The sequence below is a fragment of the Dermacentor silvarum genome, chromosome 3 (genome assembly GCF_013339745.2).
Source record: "Dermacentor silvarum isolate Dsil-2018 chromosome 3, BIME_Dsil_1.4, whole genome shotgun sequence".
NCBI lineage: Eukaryota > Metazoa > Arthropoda > Arachnida > Ixodida > Ixodidae > Dermacentor > Dermacentor silvarum.
Window position 1 is genome coordinate 186,732,634 of NC_051156.1, and position 18,931 is coordinate 186,751,564.

General features: G+C 47.8%; 1 protein-coding gene across 4 annotated transcripts in view; it reads left to right on the forward strand.

The window, feature by feature from the left end:
• The window catches only part of LOC119446253 (uncharacterized), a 422,545-nt gene that overhangs the window by 282,692 nt on the left and 120,922 nt on the right, over window positions 1-18,931 (forward strand). Inside the window, exon 1 of one of the 4 annotated variants that reach the window (XM_049664027.1) lies at window positions 12,169-12,229. The exons of the other annotated variants lie outside the window; for them this stretch is intronic. The gene's annotated coding sequence lies outside the window, so the exon portion shown is untranslated. Of the gene's footprint in view, window positions 1-12,168; window positions 12,230-18,931 lie in introns of those variants that run through there. 4 annotated transcript variants of the gene reach the window in all.

Genomic DNA, 18,931 nt, shown 5'->3' on the forward strand with positions numbered 1-18,931 from the left:
AAGCGGCGACGGCGGCGCAGGACCCGAGCCCGAAATAGCCGCAGGCCGTGGCGGCGGCTGCTGCGCGAGCAGCGAGCGAATAACCCCCCCTCCTTCGGCGCCCTCGCTATTCATCTCGGGGTCCCCGGCCCTCGCCAGGCCAACGTATGTTGTGTGTGTGTTTGTCCACGTGAGCGAGCGAGGCTCTCCGGGCGCCGGTCCGCGTGCCGACGTGCAGCCCGGCGAAGAACCCGGCTGTCCCGCGCCAACGCCGCCGCCGCCGCCGGAATCGATGGCGTCCTGTAGACAGAGACGGGTGACGCACCGCCAGCGCGCGTGCCGAGACTGCAGCCAGCAGAAGCGGCGGCCTCGTGCGCGCGTGGCCGGTAACCTGGCGCGGAATTCACAAAGAATTCGAAAGTGTTGTTTGCCATTGGCCGGCCGTCGCCTAGCATCACGCGATTGGCTCTTCCATCTGCTCTTACGAATAGTTCTAGCGATAGAGCTACTTTGTTCGCGGAAAACACACACACACGCACACACACATGCACGCGCACGCACACACCGTGAAAGCGCTCACTTTCCCTTCGTCTTATTCTCTGAGTAGTAAGTAGGCGAACATACGCCGGCTGAACACACTGCGTTCCAATCAAAATATTCCAAGCACATTGGTTAAAAAAAGTTTTTTTTTCCGATGTTTCTGTTTAACGCCACCATCTGTCCTGTTCAAACGCAGAATAGACGCCAGTATAAGAAGACTATGAGATTTATTTTGATATCAGAGAACCTTCCTTGGTTAGAGCAAGCCTGCGTCCCAACTCCATTTTATCTTTCCCACCGAATTTAACATTCTGGAGTTTAACGTGCCAAAACCACGATATGATTACGAGGCACGCCGTAGTGGTGGACTCCGGATTAATTTTGACCACCTGGGGTTCTTTAACGTGCACCCAATGCGCGGTACAAGGACATTTTTGCATTTCGCCCCCGTCGAAATGCGGCCACCGCGGCCGGGATTTGATCCCGCGACCTGGCGCTTAGCACCGCAACGCCAAAGCCTCAAAGCAACCGCGGCGGTTATTTCCCACCAATGCCTGACCGTGACTGTGCGACTGCGTCGCAAAACATCGGTGAATAAGATAAACGCACAGTAGCAGCTGACATAAGCGTCTGACGGAAGGGGAAGCGCTTGCAGTCGCTGATTGGGCTCGTCAGTTTTATAGAAAAAAAAAAACAAAAACAAACAAATCTTTTCTCAGGCCAGACGAAGTTAAAGCCAAAGCATACCAAAACACACAAGTTATTATAAATATCCTTCGTCACGAGAAGGTGTGTGTGCGGGGGGGGGGGGGGGGGGGGGAGTGGAGGGGGGAGGGGGTGGCTTGTTAGTGTCTTCCACGCTTCTTTGCCTGCCCGCGAGAGCATATGATCAGCTCGAGACGAAACGATGCATGAAGGAAGGAACGCGGATTAATCAGCGTTTTCTTCCGGACGAAGGCCGCACGGACAGCTTACCTCGCGGCCACTGCGTGAAAGGAACAATGGAGAAAAAAATAAACGAGAGAGAGAGAGAGAGAGAGAATTTACATTTATACGCTAGAACAATCTGGAAGAAAAGGAACGTGGAGGAGAAGAAAAGGAAACGAAAAAAAAAAAAACATAAACAATACAAAACGACACGCGCGTAAGCGGCAGCCGAACAGCTAGATACAGTTATTAAAGAGACTCCCAATTACAGCGAGCTCTTACCGTGGGCTCACCGTATACGGCGAACAAAGGCTAAAGCGCCGGAGGGTCGTTCTCCTTATGATGGCGGGACCGCTAATTTGCGTTTTGCTTCGGTCCTGTATTCTGTAGTGAGCGCTGGCATACGATCTCGAAGGTATAGGACTGCGAAAACATGGCGGCGAGAAGTCCTTGGGACAAGTGCACGCGGGCTAATGGAGGAAATAAAGCTCTGTTTGTACTGAACGTGTCGCTGCCAATGCGATTTCATAGATTTCATTCACTCACTCGACGTGTGCTATCTTATCGGAGAGGCTCATACTCTAGCGTTCCTATAGTCATTGCAGCCTAGTCATTGTCCCGTAAATGACCTTTCGGCTAGCTCGATTCAAATGCAGTTATTGTTCTCCTTTGTGCGCGTTTGCGCCATGCTTGAATGAGAACACGAAGGGCTTTTGCACATAATCTCGATCTGTCGATATCAACAGAAAGAGAAACTCATTTACTGAGCTTTTCTTTGTTAGAAGACTGGCGTACGCGCGTTCGTTCATTCGTATGTCTTTTTTTGTGTGTGTGAGTGCATGTGTGTATGCGTGTTAAATAGATTTGTGCTTATTGTTACGCGCCAGTGATCGCGAGGCGTAATTGAATTTCAATTCTTCTTGTTCCTTTTACGTATGCAGGCGCCATCTGAGTGTACGCCTGGGTGTTCGTGTGTCTTCCTCCAAGCGCGTATCTTTATCAAATAAGGCACTGAATTCCTTTTGGACGGCGTTCTGGCACTCTTGACACAACCCGCGAACACGTGCTATTGCCTAAGGGGGCCACCTTTTTCTTCCTTGATGATGCTGCATGCGCCAAAACCGGTCGTGTAGCTGTTTACCCCAGCACCCCCACCAATTGGAACGCTTTTATTACTGACCAGATCGCATATACAGAGCGCCCGCCAAGAAGAATAAGATCTGGGATGATGATGATTATGAAAAGGACATGAGATGCACCAAAATCGCTCACAGTTTGATTCCTCTCTCCATCTCTTTTCTCCGCCTTATTGAATTGAGACGGAGATCGTCTTTGTATCGTATATCGAATCGAGGACCGCCGCACAATAGGTGGTCTATGTTCTCTTCGCAGCCGCAGACATCACGCGCGTGGCACTGTCCGCCGTTCCAATTACACTCGAACCTCGTTATAACGAAACGGAATATAACGAAATAACGGATATAACGAAGTAAATGAAATTCTCCTTGAAATACTTCGCTTGCAGTAATATTGCAGTAAATGGCAATGACAGCTATAACGAAGTAACGGATATAACAAAGTGGTTTCGGCTGCACCCTTCAACTTCGCTATAACGATGTTCGAGTGTATATAGTAGTGCCCAATAGGCTCTCGTGAGCCGGGCAGGTTAAGCCTGCAGCTACAGACTATCGACGAAATGCAGTTGAGGTGCTAACAAATCTCGTCAATACACTTACACGCGTGCGCGTCTATTGCGCATGCCCGTTACACGCATGCCTGTTCCTTTTACGGTCCTTTGTTAGCCCACGCCACGGCGTTATCGCTTTCCCAAAACTAAACGGCGCTCCGGGGAGGGCGGAATGCGTAAAATTAGTTTAGGAGAAAGACCGCGCGCAGCGCTCTAAAGAAGCGCGTATATACCGTCCCATTCTTTACGGCAGCCTAATTATCCGGGTTTGCGAAAGCGCGCCGTTGTCTAGATAGCGCGTACACGGAGGAGGCGCGTCGCCCTTTTTCCCGACCACGCTTTCCCTATTAGGAAACTCTCGGTCGGCCCGGGTCCTTGAGCGAAATTTAAATAGAAGCAGCGACGAGGCGAGGACAAAAAAACACTTCACGCTCGCGCGCCGCGATCAACAAAGAGCGTACCCCCCTCCCCCTCAAATTTCCGGCTAGTAAATTTTCCTTCAAGCGCGCGGGAAGAGAAAAGTCGTCCGAGCGTCCGCGCGTATGCACAATCGGATTTCCATTAGCGATTCCCCGCCAGTCCCCAACAACCTCTTGCTTGCGCACGCGTGATGTTTATCGCGGCTTTCGCGCAAACGCGACGAGCGGGCTGGCGCAGAGGTGTTGAGCAAATGCTTAGCGGGCCGCCGTGCTTTCTTTCCAATTTGCTCGGGTGTGGTGAGCGAACTCGTCCGAAGCTGCGAGGCAAAACCGTGCCCTGGGCGAACCCTTATTTAACGCCTCGTGTATACAGACGTGTTCTGCGTTTAGGCGCGTGTAGTGAAGAGGTGAATGACCCTGCAGGGGGCTGAGGGGTGCTATGCATTTTGCGGTTAGCACCGGAGAAACAAAATTTACACCCTTGAAAGTGAGTAAGGGTGCAAATCGGTCGGTAAATCGCACCCTTCCGCCCTTTTTCTGCGTAAGGGTCTGAGTTATATTGATCTATATCCTTATTCACCTTTAAGAGCGTAAATTATATTGCAGTGTGTCCAAAGCTGGTGTCGATGTTGCGGATCGATTTTGAGCCTTTGTCACCGACTGGGTCGGTTTTGCGAATGCGGGCTTGAAAGAGCAACGAGCAACGTAACCGGTCAGCGCTGACCGGTTAGGTTCACAGCGCGAGCCCAGCTCGTTCTTCCTCTTCTTTTCTCGAGTAATGGCGGCCGCGCGCCTCGGTCAAACAATCAAATACCACACGCGTGTAGCAATATTATTAAGAAAGAAGAAAATAACCAGTAACTATTTAGTTATATCTCTTTTATTGTACAAGTAATTTCTCTTTTCATCAATTCTTTTTTGTATCATACAAATCGGCTGTAGTGTTCGAAGGTGTTCTTTTCTTTTTCTTTTTGGAATTTCGTGAGACTACTCAGCGAGATTGCAAAACGTCAAATCAAAGCGCATGTGAGAATGTCGTAAGGAACGATGATAGAGGACTGCCGAGAATCTCCTATATTAAGGTAATCGTGACGTGGGCAAACAATGAATGGCAAGGATCAACTGCGAGAAAGATCACTTTCCCCCCTTTTTTATTCGTTTGCTTCCTATAATTCTTCCCGGCAAACTTTATTGTGGCTATATAAAATGCTGGAACTATTCGAAGAGAAAACCTGCTGGTCGATAAGTGCAGCTAGAGACATCGCATTTTGGTCCGTCTGGAACCTTTCAGTGCAGGTGCGTCATCAGTGCTTATGCGCAAACCATGTGACGTCATAAACAACGTGTACTTTTGCATAATAGCGTCCTCTTCAATGACGATCATTCTTGAAGGCCTACGTAATGACATACGCCCAGAAGAGACCTGCCGACGAACTCTTATTTTCTTCCTCAAGGTTTCACTAATGGCACCAGTTGCGAAACAGTTGCGAAATGAGTCTTCTAATCCTGATCGACGTCGATGTTTCTGCAGCGGTAGCCTTAGCGAAAGCTGTTCGATTTCTCCCTGTGTAACTATAGAGAGCTGGGGCCCAATTCTCAAAGATTTTTGTTCTTAAGAGCGAAGCTTTTGCTTAGAAGCTCCAATTTGAATACATTGTAAATAAGAAATCGTTTTTCTTGGCAACCATTGTAGCGAATTTGATGAAATTTGTTGCATTTAAAAGAAAAAAATTAAGATATAGTGACTGTAGCAAGCGGATTTCTTTTTTCTTTTAGTCTGCCAGCTGTTTCATTTTTTTTATGCTAGAAATTTTGAACATTGAACTTTTTCCTGAACTTTGTGACTCAGCAAGTGGTAGTGATCTTGATTTAACTAAGAGCTGGGGAGCGCGCAGTGCTGTGTTTTAGAATACAGTTTCCAGCTCTTTCTTCTATTCGAGTGCGCGCACCGTCGTACCAACAGCCAAGATGCTCGCGCCATTTGTACAGGGCGTAATCAACTAGGAAGATGGATATGCGACATTAACATGTTCTCTGAAGCTTTGACCAAAGCCTCGTGTTGTTCGCCCATTCGTTGTCAACAAATGCGCCGCACCGGCGTCATGCGCCGCCATTGTAAACAAAGGCGGCAGACGTGCGCTGAGGAAAGCAATATGGAAGCGTCGCCACGTGACCAGACATGGCGGCGCCAGCGGAAGCGCGGTGAGAAACGTCTATAGCTAAAGAGACATTTCGTTGCAATGCGCATTTAACATTGAAGAGTAGTTAAGGGCGTGCATAGAGTTTTTTTTTGTGTGTATCGAGCTCTTCAGAAAAAACTGAGATACCAAATTGCCTGCGTGGTTTCCTAGCATTTGTTCTCTCAGTCATCGTCTGGTGTTCGTGCAGTGGAAGTGTCCAGACGAAACGGACACCTGTTTTTACTTCTGCGTGAAACCATATGGTTGTTTACATGCGCGTCCCTGTCGGTGTTTTCACCATGTTGGAGAAGCGTATTGAATCTATTGAAAGCAAAGGTGGCAAAAGAAAAAAAAAAAAAAGAGTTGGGAGGGAGGTAGAGGGCTCGAACGGAGGACATCATTTCCACTTCCCGGAAACGAGTCGAAGGGAACAGAGACGGAGAAAGAGACGCACGTTTGAATGGAAGTGCCCCGGAAGATTTCTTCTATACGCTGAGCTGACGTCTGCTTAAAGTGCTGTCTCCAGACGCCTTTTGGCATCTCTGTTTGCTTGTTTCTCTACCTTGAAACGATAGCAGAAAAAGATTGCCTACGAAATACGAGTGCGTTGAAAGGTTCTGGGAAATGGAACGGTGCCTCTAACGCGAATGTTTATTTTAAGAAGTATAAAACCAAAAAGGAATCGAGCAAGGATCGAATTCATCTTTAGCGACTGAGTGAAATGAATTCAAGAGGAACTGAGACATTCTCGTTCGTAGTACGCCCAACGAACGCGCATGAAAAGAACTACGCGGAGCGTGAAATCGACTCCTTGGTTGCTCGTAATACCCGATTGTATTTCGATGTTTTGATTTTTGGTATTGGAGGGAGGGATGAAGCTTAATCTGATGACAGGTGTCAGTCCACCGCTTCCTAGACTTTCTCACCAGTTCCGTGCAGTGTGACAAACGCTAGGGTTTCTGTCAGTCAATCAGTGGCGAGAGTCATCGGCTCCGTGTTTCAGAGTGGAGAGGAGGACTCGCACATTCTGAGCTGCCAATCCTTACGTGAAGCTGTTCCGTTCAGTGAGCAGTCGCTCGGAGGGTAATCAGAGGCGCGGAACTACTCTTTTCCTTTTTGGCTTACCCCACCCGTAGCTTTAGTTGCACAGCGCGGATTTGATGAGACGAGTGGACACTGTAAGATAAGTTGCACCCTTTAAAGTGAATAAGGGTGTACATCGGTCGATAACTCATCCCTGACACAATAGGGTTTAAGGGTTTGAGCTATAGATCGATTTAGACTCTTGTTCACATTCAAGGGTGTAAATTATTTTACAATGTGCGCTGATATAACTGCGTAATCTTCTCTCGCTTCCTTTTCTTTTGTTTTGATAGGGACACACATTTTTTTCGCCGCTTGAAAGGTGTGGATACCGAATCTGCCAGTCGGGAAGGTTATCGAGGAGACGTATCCCGAGAAGCAGGATAGAGTGAATGTAGACTGATAACTCGTGACCTTGAGCTACGTCAGTCTTTTGTCTATATACCTCGTTCCTTCGTGTTTAAGCTCTTCGGGTTGGTGAAGGAGATGGATCGCTGAAAGGGTTCTAGAATTGCGCTTTCATTGTTAGTCGCATCAGTGGTTCCGAGTTTGTCGAGGATTTTGCGATCATTACGAACGTATTCCAGGACTTCCTCCCATGATGCTGGTACTATACAGAGGGTGTGCTAAAGACACCGGTCTATATTAGCGCACATCCTTCCGTTTACTGTTAATGCCCAAACGCAAACAGCAGGAGTCCGATGCGGTTTCAATCATACTATATTCTTCCGTGAAGTTCTTGATGATTTTTTATATGCACTGTTCACCTGCCTGTTCACGTATTTACGTGCAAGTATTTATCTCATCGAACGTGTGAGCGTCTCTTTTTCTCTCTCAGTTTTCTTGCATTGCTCACCGCATGAGTTGCGTGGAACGTTTCAGAGTCCATTGTAATCACAATTTTGGTCCTTAAACTTTTGTGTCATCTACAGTGTGCGTTCAGTCACGCGTTCGTTCAGCCCTATATATAAGGTCTTTTGGGCCACTTCTAACATGTTACACTTTTATCTTTCATCCCAGACTGATACTTCAGTGCTTTTATTTTATGCGATCAGCCTTCTTATGGCACTTCACATACTTCGGAAGGGGGGGTCTTGTCTATCTATCTGCCCATATATCTGTGTCTCTAACCGTTTTCTTGCCAACCTGGGAACACTGTAAGTGGCTGGTCCGCACTGTAAGCGCACCGGGCTGATGTGCTGATGGAACAGGCTTCGAAACCATCCATTAGGGAACAACTTGCCTTGCTGAATATGTGGCCTTGGGCACGCGCGCCGCTGTTCAGTGACTCTTGCGAACTGGCAAAAATGTGCAACTGGGAATGTGTTGAACTTGGATGAACTTCTCTGAAGCCAACTTGAAGCTCTGGCGGCTCTTGAAGCGCCGCTTGGTAGGTGCCGTTCTTCAGTGAACCTGATGCCAACTTAGGTGACTGGCTTTGTGCCACGAGAGATGTGCCGCTATTCAATAAATGTATTTGACGCCAACTCGGGAAACTGGACATGTGGCAGTGCGTATGTGCCGCACTTCAATGACAAAAAAAAAAAGATAAAGAACAATTATTTAAAATTTCTCCGGTGCTGGGCGGAATCGAACACAGCGCGTACTTCATGGCGGCGTAACGAGATGGCGCTGCGTGGGCATGCGTGAGGAAGCGCGGGAGAGAGTGCCCCGGCTGCACACACGTTTCGGCGTTGGCAGTGTGGCATGTCGCTACATTGCTCGAATGCTAATCGCATTAACGCAAATCGCTAGTGCGGGACTACCATCTCCTTGGCCTGCTGTGTACGACTCTAGATGAATGTTTGTATCCAAGTGGTTGTGCGTCTCGACGTGATCAAGCTCATCGCGCTCTCCTTACTTTTCTAGAAGCAACGAACTTAGGGGCACGTCTGTAACCCAGCAACTATTTCTTTTATTTTACATTCTTTAGTAGCACGACCTGCAGGGACGAGCCCTACTGTATGTTTTACTTTATTCGTTGAGACTTGTCATCTCGCTCTTTCTTTCCTCCTTCCTCCCCTCCTTCCTTTCTATGTTTCTCTCGTCCTTTCCGAAGAGTAGGCAGGCGTTGTGCCCCTTCTGGTGGCAGTTGCCAGCCTTGCTTCTCGCTTTCTCTTTCCCGTGTATATGTTTTCAAATCAAATAAATAATAAATAATAAATAGCGTTGACATTCGTCGTGATTGATTGATTCACTAATTGTTTAATTGATCGGTCAACATTCGAAAACTGCGTTGTGCTCAGTTCCGCTGTCGCTGTAACACTCACGCTCTTCCTTCGTGGCAGTCAATTCGTATTCAAAACATTGGCGTTTACCATATATAGTACTCCAGGAGTGCACATATTGGTTTTTAGTAGCACTACGGACCACTGTGCTGTGGCAAAAGAAAAAAAAAATACCGGGGCTGTGGCAGAGTAGTCTTTGCGTTCGGATGAACGGCCATAGATTCCGCTAATTGCATTTGCGCAAATGGGCTTCGAGTTATCGAATTACCTGTTTATTTTGAGGACGATGTAATGAACTACGTTTGTTGGGATCGTAATTTAGTTACGTCGTCACTTATGCTTGGAGGAACAGTAAAAGAAAACGGTTTCATCGCTATCATACAATTACGTCTCTACAGTGTTCACTGAAGCTTTTGCTTGTTCTTGCAGTTTAGGTAAATAAGGTTTCCCGGTGTTGTTTTAGCGGCCGCCGTATTCCGTATGCAAAAGCGATATACATCCGAGTAAGTTAAACATAGATAGATAGATAGATAGATAGATAGATAGATAGATAGATAGATAGATAGATAGATAGATAGATAGATAGATAGATAGATATATAGATAGATAGATAGATAGATAGATCGTACATATATTGCCCATATCGTTTTCTTTTTCATTCTTTTGCTATCATCCGCCGTGGCTATAGTAGCGCAGTGGGGCGACGTTGTAGCCAATGACGTAAGGAAAATGAAATGAATTGTGTGTGTGTGTGTGTGTGTGTGTGTGTGTGTGTGTGTGTTTTTTTGTTTTTTTTTACACAATATGAATGTTGCGCCAGAGCACTTGCCGTGGTGACGCCAGCAAAAGGAAATCCTCAAGCGTAAAACGCAACCACCGCATCAGCGAAATGCAAACGCAGAGGCCGTATGTATACAAATATATATTTCTCGTTTTAAAGTAGGGCTGCGTTAAAGAATACTAGTAAAGTTTACTCCTTTCCTTAAGCACACTGTAATATAAAATTTGAATGAAGGTGCCTCAGACAGGCCGTCTGAGGCGAGCCCTGTCTGAGGCACTTTACCTCAGTTCATCCAACTTTTATTCCAGAGTGTCTTTCCATCTCTCACCCCCCCCCTCCCCCTTACTCCCCTTCCACATCTCGAATTTGGGTCTCCTTAAGCACAGTAAGTGGCGGGTGCGCACCGATCGGAAATTCTACGCCGATGCTTTTGCCAGATTCGATCAAGGTACTGCTCGGAGTTTTCGCAAAAAGGACTGAAAACAAAATGAAAAAGAAGAAGAAGCAGGGTATATTACCGTAAGTCACTTCTGGGGCAGGTATGCCTTCTCCCGCGACACCCGTTACCAGCGCGATGGCATCGACGTAATACCTGGCGGGCTCTCCCAGCCCTGGCTTCGCTCGGTTGCCTCGCTGCTCTCATCCTTGGCGAAGTGGCGTGCGCGCGGCGAGCACGGCTGAGCGAGTTTTTTTTTTTTTTTTTTTTTCCGAAAGCCCTCAAGGGAGGCGCCGAAACGAGCGCACTAGTTGAAGGGAAAGGATCCTGCGGGGGCAGCGAGCGTGTATTCCTATAAGAGGCGTCGGGCGCGCGGGAACGCAGCGGGATAGGTGTTCCCGCCAGACAGCGCGGCGGCGGCGCACTTAATTGCCGGCGATAAAGCGTCGTCCCCCAGGAGAAACCTATTTTGTTTTGTGTATAGTATTCCCTCTTTACTCACTCCTGCCAAGGCAGAAATAGGAAAAGAAAAAAAAAAGAAGGAAACTTCGGGTTGTTACCGTGCTGGAAGTTCAAGCCACACCTCATGCGATCATCGCTGTCGCTTAGCGCGAGTTCAGATAGACGTGCACGCTATACGCCTCTTCGTACCTGTATCGCACGTATACTACCTTTCAGTGGCACGCACATACGCTCATTAACGAGCACGCACGCAGCCACCTACACACACGCATACACGCACGCACACACGCCAATGTGCGCTCTGTCTTTTGAACATGTCACGTGCACGCGAGCACGGAATTGCCAACAGCTAGACACAACGCACACTCACAAACACGCAGCACGTATATACAGGCCACCACACACGTCATACACATAGAACGCGCACCGCCAGACACGCACCCGAATGCCTTGCGCACGCATAACACGGGCGCACGTATACGCAGTGGCTTCGCGCTCGCTCGCGTTTCCGATATTGGCGCTAATAATTTCGCGTCTCCTTCGCGACTGCCAGCGCAGTTATTATCGCGAGAGCCGTGCTAGCTCCTCGGGGGAAAGCGAAACGCCGGCGCTTAATTTCGGGGGCTCGTGGTTAATGAAGCTCACCCGAAGAGCGTAGCTAAATTGGGGCCGCCGTCGAACCGCAAGTCTCCGCGCGGGGGCTGCGCTTTTCGTTTTAAATAAGAGACCTATACGACGACGACCGAAGGCGGTAAAAATTGAACCGCCGCTTTTAGCGTGCGCGCGCGACAGCGAGGGACTGCATTAAGTTCGAATTACCGACCGAGTTCTTCGGTAATTCGAAAGTATACGATTCGGAATCTCGCGTTTCCGTCGTGTCGATCTGGCGCGATTTCGCGGTGTCGATCGGATAGCACGTATGCCAGTGTTCGTACGCCAGTCGCGGTCTTTCGTGCTTGCCTCGAGGCGACGTTGGCATGGTTTTCGTGATTGATAAACCAGCTTTTCCCAGAAAGCAGTTTTCCAACCGAATGACGCCGCGGCTAGTTCTTAACCAGGGAGTTATGTGCGTAGTCAGGTACGTACGTGCTTAGGTAGTCGCGCCTGCGCCGACAACTTTCTGGAGCAATGAAGGAAGAGCTAGCTATACACATGCGGAGCTTCTGCACGTGTATTAATGCGCCAAGTAGCCTCATATGGCACAGTTCTAGCACAGTTTCCGTTTCTCGGAGCAGATACCGAGTCAGCGTAGTTTCCATTTGCGATGGTTTCGAATTTGTGAAAACGCTTCGTAGCATAGCGAAAAGAGATAAATTTAATACCGGTAACTTACTGTACTTTAATTCGTATTGCATTACAAAAGTTGTAGTACAAAATGTCTTTTTTATATTTTTTTGAAGGAGGGGGGGGGGGAGGTTCCTTAAATGTGAATGAGATAGAAAATATTTCCAGGAGCGCTGTCACGCGTGCGCTTTGCCTCCATAGCTTGCCTTCAGTTCTAGCGCCTGTAAGTATATTTTCACACTAATTTCAGTGATCGACAGTGTCGCTATAGCTAGTCTGAGGAAAAATACGGTATGCTGAAGTGAACTTAAATGTTATGGGAAAGAAAAATCTATTCCTTAATTTTGACTCGTACCGAGTGCAACCTCTGTAAATTACATGGAAGAAGACAGTGATAGGATGCTCGTTACCTTCTATACGTCTAACAAACATTTCCTGCTGTACCCGAACCCAAGGTCATGCCCCATCACATCTCGTCAATCGTGAATATTGGTCGACTTGGCAGCGCTGTACCTCTGATAACTCTGCCACTTATTTGACATATATAATATCGGCGTCAAATCGCACTCTAATAGAAAACTTCATTCCTGCCATACAATTCGCTAACGCGGTAGGCTTGCCAAAATTTCTGCAATACAGGAGACGGGTAAGGTGCCGGATAATTGTTGACCCGTCGCAAGCAAGAAACGTGTAGGATGTGCAACAGCCTCAAGTTCGGTTGTTCTAATGTGGGCTTTCGCTATTCAGACGATCTTCTTTTTCTCGATACGCGTTTTTTGCTCAGACCGCTTTCAACAAGTTCGCAAGAGTTTAACTGAGAGTAATGGATTGTTGTCAACTGACTTAATGCCGTTGTACGCACTTAATGCCGCAGTGCCCCCATATAGAGCACCCTTCTTCTCTATACGCTGTTTTCCGATCACGCGTCTTTCTCCACGGGACTTGTCGAAACCAAGACGCACCGTCACTGTATGCCTCGCCACCTGGCACTTTCCTTGGTAACCACTCCGCACCTTTTACTCTCCTTTTTTCTCCAAGCGCCCGGAGTGTGTTCAGTTGTTACCCCCTTGGAGGATGCAAGTATGTGTGTGTGGAAAGTTTCTCAGACTGCTGCCCGAACAAGCGTCTTTAGAGTTTTTAGACAGGGTAGGCAGAGTAGAAGCGAAATAACGGCGTGGAGGGGGGGGGGGGGGGAGGTATAGAAGGGCGGAGGAGGGAGGGGCGTGGAAAGCAGAAGCAGGGCACGACGGCTGCCTTTTCTCCACGTTTCCGCTCCCGCTGCTGCTTCCGCCGGAAGTAGCTTTCGCGCTCCCTCCCAGCGTCTAACCCCCAACTACGCCGCCGGCCCGGCCGTGCCCCCCGACGTCGTCGCTCTCTATGCAGGAAAGAGGTCAAACGTAGGCATTTTCATTCTTCGGGAGTCCCTGCCGTGAACTTTGCCTCCTTCGGGAGTGTGGGACGCATTCCCGTTCGGGCTCCATTGATCGTCACCGCTGCCTGCCTCGCGGCAGTGTTCGCGGGAGTGATCGTGACATTGTAGCGCTTTGGCGGGGGGGTCGGGGAGCAGTGTAGATGGGTTCGCGTTCGCCCCAGCAGCGACGCTCTATTTCGCCGAGCAGGTGTTGTGCGCCCTCAAGCAAGTGCGTAGGCGATTTGCCTTTGGCTCACGTAGGCTTGTAACTGTTCCTTTTTTCTCTCTCTCTCTCTCTCTCTGTCTCACACTTTATTCCTTCGTTCGCTCTGCAATTTCCGCTGCCGCAGTGGATGGGGGCGACGGAAAAGGTTGGAGCGCTCTGTTATCGACTGCCTGCTTTTCCTTACGCGCTGTGAATGTTTGAATCGTTCCTCCAGGCATTTGAGGAGGGGGGGGGGGGGAGTGGAGGAGAGGGGTTAAGTGTTAAAAGGGGAGTGAAATGAATTGGAGAGGCTGCAGATGGTGTGTAAAAAAAAAAAGTTGTCGCAGTCTCACCTGAAAGGTGAAGCATCAATTGCGATAGCAAATTTGTAGAGAGCTATACGGAGTAATGATATTAGCTTTATCAGCTGTATAAACTTGGACATGCAGCAGCACCGGCAACGCGCAGAACTGTTGTCGACGCCGTCGGCGTTTTGCCCGCGTTCGCTCAAAATGCGTGCGGCGTTGGTGACTGTTGCCGGAGCCTGTGATATAAATAGGCACTTGGTGCCGCAGCTAAACGTCGCCTCCCTTCCCTCCCCCTTCCCCCCCTCCCCACGGCGTCTCGCGCATCGGAAGAAGGCGCGTTTGCTCTACATATATGGTGATTGTAAAGGAGGAAAGAGACGCCTACTTCTGCAGCCCTTAAGGAAGCACGGTTTGGCGCTGAGCCGTGCTCCCTCAAGGGCTGCAGAAGATAGCGCCAACCTTTCCCTTTCCCTCAAGAACCACTTACCTAAGGAAGCACGGCGCAGAACGCGCGTTTGTTCTCCGCCATGCGTTCACTCCCCGTGAAAGAGCGCGTCCTTCGCGCCCTTTCACTCGCACATACAGCGTTCGGCAGCGCGCGGTCACGATTTCATCTCCATTGACGTCATACGGAACCTCACGGCGACGGCGACGGCGACGCCGACGGCGACGGCGACGCCGACGGCAGAAATCTGCTTTTGAGTGTCCATATAATTGCTATCGCAATAATAATAATTTCGAGCATTTACACCTGCTCTCTTACAAAGGCAGTAAGAGGCTATAGCTAAGCGGCAGGCTTGGCATGCTACTCCGACTGTAGTGCCCGACTTGCTTAGTGGCGCTTGCTTGTGAATGAGCTAGACTCACGTTTCTCTCGCTCTCATTCTTTTGCTTCCCCGTCCCTCTCCCCACGCGTGGGGTAGCAAATTGAACAAAGTATAGTTAACCTCCCTGCCTTCCTTACTTCTCTCTCTCTCTCTCTCTGTACTACGCGTGTAATAGATGACGAACTATGAAATAAAGGAAGTGAACAAACAATAATAACAAAAGAACGCTCGCACACAGGCGAAACGCCCTAGCAGGCAATTTATTTAGTAGCGAAAAATGCGGCATCAGCAAAAAAAAAAAAGAAAAAAAAAGAAAAGAAAAAAAAAACGCTGAGAACTCTCTATGAGAGCGTACTGCTCCACTACTTTATGTGGTCGGATTCCGCGAGCGCATATGGGTACAGTGACTTTTCTGGCTTTTACCTTCGCTTTGGTGACAGCTTGGCTCGATAAGCAGCATCACTGACACGCCGCGCTATCATCAGCACGCACACGATGGGCTTGCTCAGTGCTCACATCTCCGCAATAATCGATTCTGTTTTTTCTTCTCCATTATTTTTATTATTATTATTTCGCAGTAGCCTAACTGTACGTTCGTTCTGGCGCGACAGTTGTGTCATGACTCGTTTTGTGGACGTGATAGTTTGTAAGCTTCCACATCTAACTTCTTATGCTTTTTGTGTGTCCTTCTGGCTTCGTTATTCATTGAGGGATCTTTCTTATATTTTATCCCGCTGTCGCAGTAGAGAAGCAGCCGGCACTTTTAATATACGTCAACATTTTTTACCAACAGCAAATAATTATAATAAGTTGGAAAAAAATACTTTCGTTCCATTTTTCTTGGTAATCTTCTTCCAAGTGGTTTGTAGAATAATTCCCGGAGGCACGGAGTACATGTGCACGTAATAGTTTAAAATGTGTATAATCACCGACCGTACGCCTTCGCAATCAAGCACACACGCACACAAGAGGAAATAATTTGTCTTGTTTTGCAACGTATACTTCAGGACTGCTGCAACAACAAACATTTCTGTATCGAGATCTGTCCCGCTGTTCTCACAACAATGCCGGTTCTATCGTACGTCGACAGAAGTTACTACAGTAAGCCTGACGTGTTGATGTCACACGACAAGGCTACAGTTCTGTCGGTTCGGGTTAATGTGATCATAGGTTAATACAAAAACCAGTAAAGTTGACCGGAAAGGCGTGTTGAAGGCGGGAACGTTTGGAACAACCCTCGTACAACGTGTCACGTGCTGCAACGCATAGGTGCTTCTACATCTCGAATCGCTATATACGTTCAGACACGCTCTCTCTTTCGTTTTCACCCCTCCAGAGGCTTTCCTAAACGCGCGAGCAAAAAATACACATTTACACCTTTGGGAACCACGCATACATATATACACTAAATTCGCGTGATAAAGAGCGCTTAGGAAACACCGTTACGAAACAGAGATTCGCGCCGAGGTATATATATAGAGAAATATACGCTCCGACACTACCGCTTGATAAACGGGAGGCGCGCGCGCGGCTCAGCGTCCTGGCGGTGGGGACATACACGGGGCGGCTCGTCGTGATGGGCTCCCGTTATTCCCTGATGCCTCCACGCCTCGGGGCATTGCAAAACTGATGCGCTTGCCGGTGTCGTCCCGTTATACGGTGATAGCAGTGCGGCGTTTATTTCGGGCGACACGCGATGACAGCGATCCACGCGTTATATACACCACAACGCGGTGTAGGTGAGCACGCTAGAGCTAGCTGTTGAGCTACGATATATATAGAGGCTCCACGATGCCACCGTGCGCAGTTATTGTACAGCCATTGCAACTCGAGTCTGTCGCCTTCAGGTACTGCTGTGATTGTGCGAGTGATTAACCTGAGCTCCTCCTCTCTCTCTAGTCCCTGCTTAGGTGGGTGGTAGCAAACTGGAGAAAGTCTATATAACTAAGTTCATTGCTCTTCCTCTCTTCGTTTCCTTCACATTTTATTCATTCATTCCTTCATTCATTTATTCATTCAGTATGAACCGGTCACGTGTTATATATATATATATATATATATATATATATCAGTGAAGTAAAGAGTAACCGGAGCCGGCTCAGAAGTAGTTCAAAAAATAGAAGCACGTAGGAAAAACATAACAAGACTTTACTGACGTTTCGGCCGGACCCCGGCCGAAACGTCAGTAAAGTCTTGTTATGTTTTTCCTACGTGCTTCTATTTTTTGAACTATATATATATTCGCAAGTGTGCCCTTTCGTTTCTTCAACTGTTGTGTTCAAGTGTTGTATATATATATATATATATATATATATATATATATATATATATATATATACACACAACACTTCGTAGTGTGGTGAACGCGTTCCATCATGGGTGCGGGACCGCATGGAGGTGCGCGGTAATGCTGACGCGTTTCTCTCACATTTACCACTAAATCGCCAGATGATTTTTTCATTAATTGTATGCAAGAAGGTATTGGCGCCTGTTAGCTGGCCCCGGCTGCTCCTCTTAATCCATCCATTCATTTCTTGCTTACTTCTTTCATTCATTTATTGCTTCACTTCTTCATTCATTTATTGAGTCCTTCGTTCGTTCGTTCCTTCAGGTTGAACGCAGGAGAGAACGAGCGACTTATCGAGCCAAGCTACATGAACAAAGATCCATCCAAAAGGCTCCATTGGATCCGAAATATGCTATGTGGAATAGAGCCATCCTTAACGCGTTTTTCAGGGAGTTTCAAGGGAGAAAAAAAAGAAAGACATAGAAAGAAAGCAATGGAAAGCGCTGGAGCCGCAAAGCATGATCAGAGAAAGACGTACCAGAGTAGGTTGTAATAATAGCAGAGATCCATGCCCCCCCCCCCCCCCTTTTTTTTAAAATGTGGATTGCAGGCTTCACTTACGCTAAATGCGGGAAAACGCACAGCGGAGTAAAACGTGTGAGAAGTATAGTCACAAAGTAAAAAAAAAAAAAAAAAAAATCAACGAAGTGAGTGAACGAGGAAACACTTCAAGAGGCCGTTGGCCGTAAGAATAAATGTAGAGCAGAACTCCTGTGCTATGTTTTCATAGGAAAATGGAATGATGCGAGAAAACGAAACGAAAGAAAAGAAAGGAATGGAAAGGGATAGTAAAACTATTCTCAGGCTAGTAAATACCTGCCATTGAAAGTACAGTTCGACGATGAATGCTGCAGCTGGCCAACGAAGACGCGAGATTGCGAGGCAGGCCAATTCAAGGAAGAATACGCCCATTTAACGTATATATATATATATATATATATATATATATATATATATATATTGCGATGCTTCGCCGGTGCGAGTAGCGTGTCACAAAGACTGCCGGCAGGGCCGCTTCGGCAAGGAGGGTACTTCAAAGGCTCCATTGAACCGAAATGCCGCAATGATTGGGACAAGCCGGTGAATGGAACGACTTAAATGAGTTGGAGTCGTGGGCCAGTGGAACCATAACTGTCCGCTCTGTCCGGCCTGAAGAGTCGGAGAGCGTAGAGAGGATTTCGCGCTGTTGCGCTCGGTATTGGTTGCGGTCCGGAAGATGACACACACCCCCGTATTCTGAAACGATCCACAACTTTCCAAGCTCTTCCTCCACTCTCCCGAGTTGAGTGCAGCGCCTCCCCTTGGTTGAAAAAGACGATAATCCTCTCAAGAATTGCCGTGAGCTGTAAACGAAGCGCAGTTACTATATCTCTGTCGAGGGACGGCGCTGCCATCGACTTTCTCGGAAGCATCAACCGGTCAGCAGTCGAGATGAGCAAGGGACATTCAGAGTATTGGTGGAAGAAAAGCAGGGAAGAGATTGATACGCACTGGATCTGTTACAGTCATAGGTAGCGGTACAAGGTAGATTTCGAGGGGAAAACAAAGAAGAAAAAGATTTGGGCGTGTATACAAAAATGCTAGATAAGAAATATCTATAGCATACCTGATTAAATCAAGCAGGCTAGGTGACTATTTGTCACCACCCCGTTTCAAAGAGGATGCTATTGAATCATCATCAACGTCATCACCATCATCATAATCATTGAGTCGAGGTGCAGAGTTTGATTGGAGGAACGTTCTACAATACGATCTGGGTAGTCTCAAAAGAGTACTGGCACATATTTTTGAAGTTGTAGGAACTCTATCATTCGCATCTCGAACGCG